At 38.1% G+C, this 6,061-nt stretch overlaps 1 pseudogene; it reads left to right on the top strand.

Moving 5' to 3' along the window:
* Window positions 1-258: 258 nt before the first annotated feature.
* Window positions 259-1,172, top strand: LOC115296553 (annotated as a pseudogene).
* Window positions 1,173-6,061: the final 4,889 nt, after the last annotated feature.

Below are 6,061 nucleotides of genomic sequence, written 5' to 3'. Positions count from 1 at the left end.
GACCATTCAATGGGGAAAGAATGGTCTTTTCAATAATTGGTGGGACAATAGGATGTCAGTATACAAAAGAATAAAGCTGGCCTCTACCACAAACAATATATAAAAATTAACTCAAAACAGATAAATATCTAAATGTAAAAGTTAAAAATATAAAACTCTCTAAAGGAATCATAGGTTTAAATCTTAATATGACACCGCCTTTCTGCCTGTGGACGCCGCAGAGTAAGCATCGTTGAAGTCTCCCCTCCCACCGCCGTCATGTCTAAGTCAGAGTCTCCCAAAGAGCCTGAACAGCTGCGGAAGCTTCTCATTGGAGGTTTGAGCTTTGAAACAACCGATGAGAGTCTGAGGAGCCATTTTGAGCCACGGGGAACGCTTACGGACTGTGTGGGAATGAGAGATCCGAACACCAAGCACTCCAGAGGTTTTGGCTTTGTCACCTATGCCTCTGTGGAGTAGGTGGATGCCGCCATGAATGCAAGGCCACACAAGGTGGATGGAAGAGTTGTAGAACCAAAGAGGGCTGTCTCTAGAGAAGATTCTCAAAGACCTGGTGCCCACTTAACTGTGAAAAAGATTTTTGTCGGTGGCATTAAAGAAGACACTGAAGAACATCATCTAAGAGATTATTTTGAACAGTATGGGAAAATTGAAGTGAGTGAAATCATGACTGACCGAGGCAGTGGCAAAAAGAGAGGCTTTGCTTTTGGAACATTTGACGACCATGACTCTGTAGACAAGATTGTCATTCAAAAATACCATATTGTGAACGGCCACAACTGTGAAGTAAGGAAGGCTCTATCTAAACAAGAGATGGCCAGTGCTTCTTCCAGCCAAAGAGGTTGAAGTGGTTCTGGAAACTTCGGTGGTGGTCGTGGAGGTTGTTTTGGTGGGAATGACAACTTTGGTCATGGAGGAAACCTCAGTGGGCGTGGTGGCTTTGGTGGCAGTCGAGGTGGTGGTGGATATGGTGGCAGCGGGGATGGCTATAACAGATTTGATAATGATGGAAGCAACTTTGGAGGTAGTGGAAGCTATAATGATTTTGGCAACTACAACAATCAATCTTCAAATTTTGGACCCATGAAAGGAGGAAATTTTGGAGGCAGAAGCTCTGCCCCTATGGCAGTGGAGGCCAATATTTTGCCAAACCATGAAACCAAGGTGGCTATGGCGGTTCCAGCAGCAGCAGTAACTATGGCAGTGGCAGAAGGTTTTAATTACTGCCAGGAAACAAAGCTTAGCAGGAGAGGAGAGCCAGAGAAGTGACAGAGAAGCTACAGGTTACAACAGATTTGTGAACTCAGCCAAGCACAGTGGTGGCAGGGCCTAGCTGCTACAAAGAAGACATGTTTTTTGGGGCGCCTGGGTGGCTCAGTCGGTTAAGCCTCCGACTTCAGCTCAGGTCAGATCTCACGTTCGTGGGTTCAAGCCCCGCGTCAGGCTCTGTGCATTAGCTGTGCTGACAGCTCAGAGCCTGGAGCCTGCTTCCGGTTCTGTGTCTCTTTCTCTCTCTGTCCCTCCCCCTCTCATGCTCTGTCTCTCTCTGTATCAAAAATAAAAATAAAACATTAAAAGAATTAAAAAAAAAAGAAGACATGTTTTAGACAATACTCATGTGTATGGGCAAAAAACTTGAGGACTGTATTTGTGACTAATTGTATAACAGGTGATTTTAGTTTCTGTTCTGTGGAAAGTGTAAAGCATTCCAACAAAGGGTTTTAATGTAGATTTTTTTTGCACTCATGCTGTTGATTGCTAAATGTAATAGTCTGATCATGACGCTGAATAAATGTGTCTTTTTTTAAATGTGCTGTGTAAAGTTAGTCTACTCTGAAGCCATCTTGGTAAACTACCCCAATAGTGTGAAGTTAGAATTCCTTCAGGGTGATGCCAGGTTCCATTGAAATTTATTTGCAATGTGCTCAGGCACAGAATCCATTGTCTCCACAAACATTGGTGTGGTTGAACTGACCGTTAATGTGTTGTGACCTGGAGTTCACCGTTAAAAGGGCCACCCAAGCAACGTCCTGGAGTTTATTTGGTTATTAATATGATTGTTGGCACATCCTATGCAATATCTCTAAATTGAATTATGGTATCAGATAAAATTATAGATGGGATTAAAGCTTGTGTATCGTCCATTATCATGTGTAATCAATAAACGATTTAATATCCTCTTGAAAAAAAAAATAAATCTTAATACGACACCAAAAGCACAATTAACAACAACAAAAAATAAATTGGACTTCATCAAAATTAAAATTTTGTGCATTGAAAGGTAGTATCACCAAAAATAAAACCCCATAGAACAAGAGAAAATATTTACAAATCATATATCAGATAAGAGTATAGTATACACAACATAGAAAAACATTCACTGCTACATAAAAAGACAAATGACTCAATTAAAAAGGGATAAAAGTCTTGAGTAGACATTTCTACAGAGAAGATATGCCAAAAAATAGCCAAAGAAACACATTAAAAGATGCTCAATAATATTAATTATTAAGAAAACCAAAACCATGAGATCCTATCTCACAACCCCTGGAAAGGATGTAATTATTTTTGTTGGAAAATAATTAGTGTTGGTAAGATGTGGAGAAACCCTCATACCTTGCAAGTGGCAATGCAATATGGTGCAGCCTCATGATAAACAGTTTGGTAGTTTCTAAGAAAGTTAAACATTGAGTTACCATATGACTCAGCAATTCTACTTCTAAATATTTGCCCAAGAGAACCGAAACATGTACATACAAAAACTTGTACACTTGATACTCATAGCAGTATTCATAATAGCTAAAATGTAATGAGAGCCCAAATGTCTATCAACCAATGAACAGATGAACAAAATGCTTTATTTATATCCATACTATGGAATATTATTTGGCCATAAAAAATGAAAGAAGTACTGATTCATAGAGAACATGGATAAACCTTAAAAACATTATGCTGAGTGACAAAAGCCTGATAGAATAATCTAGATTGTATGATTTGATTTATATGGAATGTCCAAAATTGGCAAGTCCATAGAGACAACAGATTAGTGATTGCCAGGATTTAAAGGGAGGAAGGAAATGGAGAATGACAGTTTAATAGAAATCAGGTTTCCTTTGGGAAGTAAAGGAAATTAAACTGCCTACCCAAATTCCTGGGCCCTACATCACTTATACTGAAGCAGAATCTTTTGGTGAGGTTTCAAAATATGCCTTTGAAGCATGTTGGATGATTTTAATATGTTCTAAATTTTATGTACATAAATAAAAACATATTTTTAGATTATATATATTCTTGAGTATATATATTCTTGGAAGAATATGACTTGAACCATACTATAACTGGATATACTAAAGTACTTCATAAGTAAGGTTTATCTTACTTATCAAGCAGAGCTCCAGGTTTTATTACACATTTTTTAAAAAGATAATAAAGTGTATATATATAAAATAGCATAGAAAGGCTCTCAAGAATAACTTTCATGCTCCAAAGACAGTTATGATTGTCAGAAATATCTGAATTATATTCCAATATAGTTTCATGGCTTCCGACAATATATATAGCCTGCTTCTATTTCTGCAAATGTTAGAATGGTGGAAAATGTGATAAATGACATCAGATCAAATATAGAGGATGACTGTCCATCTATAACTCAAGTAATTAAGCTCTCAAAAACTTCTTCCAATTCTGAAGTTGTGAGGAGCTGATTCTGGAGCATCTCTGGTCACCTTCCTGCATCTCTCCCCTGGCTTCCAGGGCTTGTTGGCATTCACTCCTGAGAGTCGGCATCAGAAGGAAGAGGTGGGATTAATATTAGCCAGCCATGGCTTCTTAATAGCTCTGTTCATTTCTCACAGTGAGAGAAAACGTAAGGAGCCTAGAACAGGATTTCATTGTGAGTATATGGAAATGAAAACTAAAGCTTACCAGCATGTTCACAGGGACAGGGCTACTCCACGTACCTATGTTGGCTAAATGAATAAGTGCAAAGCTTTGAGACATGCCAATGAAGTAAGTGAGAGATTTCAGATAGTCCTGAAAAGCAGTTTAATTCCATTTGTTTACACTTACTCTTCTGCTAAAGAGCAAAGTTTAAATGATGCTTGTGCTTCAAGAGAAAGCGAAGAATACCACAATATGTATGCATGACAATTACAGCTATCATTCCATAATCACATTCCTTTCTCCTGATAACAGGGTGCCATTCTAGTCTACACTTAGTTAGAAAGACAGGTTTGGGCTCCACAAGGTCTGGATTCAAATTCTAATGGTGCTGCAGGCCAGATAAACTTGAACAGTATGCTTGACCTCTCTGTACCTCAGTCTTCACACGCATCATTTTAAAATCACAGTGTTCTTGCAGAGATGAAATAAAGTGATGCATGTAAGGCACTTATACATAAGTGTTAAATGTTAGCTATTATTATTGTATAGTAGTTTTCATTTTTAAATGAAATTTTTTGCATTATTACGTGAGCTACCTTTAAGTTTAAGGGAACATGATTTTTTCTTCCTTTACAGTCTCTTCTTTAATTATCAAAATAGTGTTCATTCTAACTACCTAGAAAATAAATAATGAAAAAGAAATAAATTGGAAGGAATAAAATGTGAATAAAACAAAACTACCTAAAACTCCTGAAGACAATCACTATGAATAGTTTTGTGTGTTTCCTTTCATTTTTTACATTCTGTCCATACTGTTATCTCAATGAGATTATAATAAATTAAAACCTATGAGATGGCAATACTCAAATTTTATATCTACAGAAATGTCAATTTCATTTAGTATATAATATCGTATCTTGCATTTGTATCCATTTATTATAAACATCAGTAATAAAATAGAATGGAGGTTATTATTCCCATTTTATATGTTTACAAACTAAAACGCAATATAGTTAAATAATTTATTTCTAAGAGAGATGATCTGCCAGTGTTGTCGGTAATAATAAAGTCTAGATCCTTTAACTGGAAGAGATATGTACTCTCCCATATAGCAATTCATTTTCAAACTGTTAGTGTAATGATTAAGAGTACTTGTTCTGATTTCCAATAGCTTCCTATCATCCTTCTGTCTTTATATAAGCTACCCATATTCTCATTTCTTTTTTCCATTTCATGCACTCCCACAAGTGCTAGATCTCTATATTATCAATACACCCAAGGTCATACATTCAGTGCCTAAAAACTAGTCCTTGTATTTTTTTAAAATAGTTTATTGTCAAATTAGTTTCCATATAACACCCACTGCTCTTCCCCACAAGTGCCCTCCTCCATCACCACCACCTCTTTCCCCCTCCCTGTTCCCCTTCAACCGTTTGTTTTCAGTATTCAATAGTCTCTCAAGTTTTGTGTCCCTCTCTCTCCCCAATTCTCCTTCCCTCTTTCCCTCCCCCTGGTCCTCCGTTAGGTTTCTCCTGTTTTCCTGTTAGACCTATGAGTGCAAACATATGGTATCTGTCCTTCTCTGCCTGAGTTATGTCACTTATGACACCCTCGAGCTCCAACCACTTTCCTACAAATGGCCAGATTTCATTCTTTCTCATTGCCATGTAATACTCCATTGTATATATATACCACATCTTCTTGATCCACTCATCAGGTGATGGACATTTAGGCTCTTTCCATGATTTGGCTATTGTTGACAGTGCTGCTATGAACATTGGGGTACATGTGCTCCTATGCATCAGCACTTCTGTATCCCTCAGGTAAATCCCTAGCAGTGCTATTGCTAGGTCATAAGGGAGTTCTATGGGTATTTTCTTGAGGAATCTCCACACTGTTTTCCAGAGCGGGTGCACCAGTTTGCATTCCCACCAACAGTGTAGGAGGGTGCCCGTCTCTCCACACCCTCGCCAGCATCTATAGTCTCTTGATTTGTTCATTTTAGCCACTCTGACTGGCGTGAGGTGGTATCTCAGTGTGGTTTTGATTTGTGTTTCCCTGATGATGAGTGATGTTGAGCATCGTTTCGTGTGCCTGTAGGCTATCTGGATGTCCTCTTGGAGAAGTGTCTGTTCATGTCTTCTGCCCATTTCTTCACTGGGTTATTTGTTTTGTGGGT

The sequence above is a fragment of the Suricata suricatta genome, chromosome 7 (genome assembly GCF_006229205.1).
Source record: "Suricata suricatta isolate VVHF042 chromosome 7, meerkat_22Aug2017_6uvM2_HiC, whole genome shotgun sequence".
NCBI classification, from domain to species: Eukaryota; Metazoa; Chordata; class Mammalia; order Carnivora; family Herpestidae; genus Suricata; species Suricata suricatta.
The sequence above is the reverse complement of the archived record's forward strand: the minus strand, read 5'-3'. Positions and strand labels throughout refer to the sequence as shown.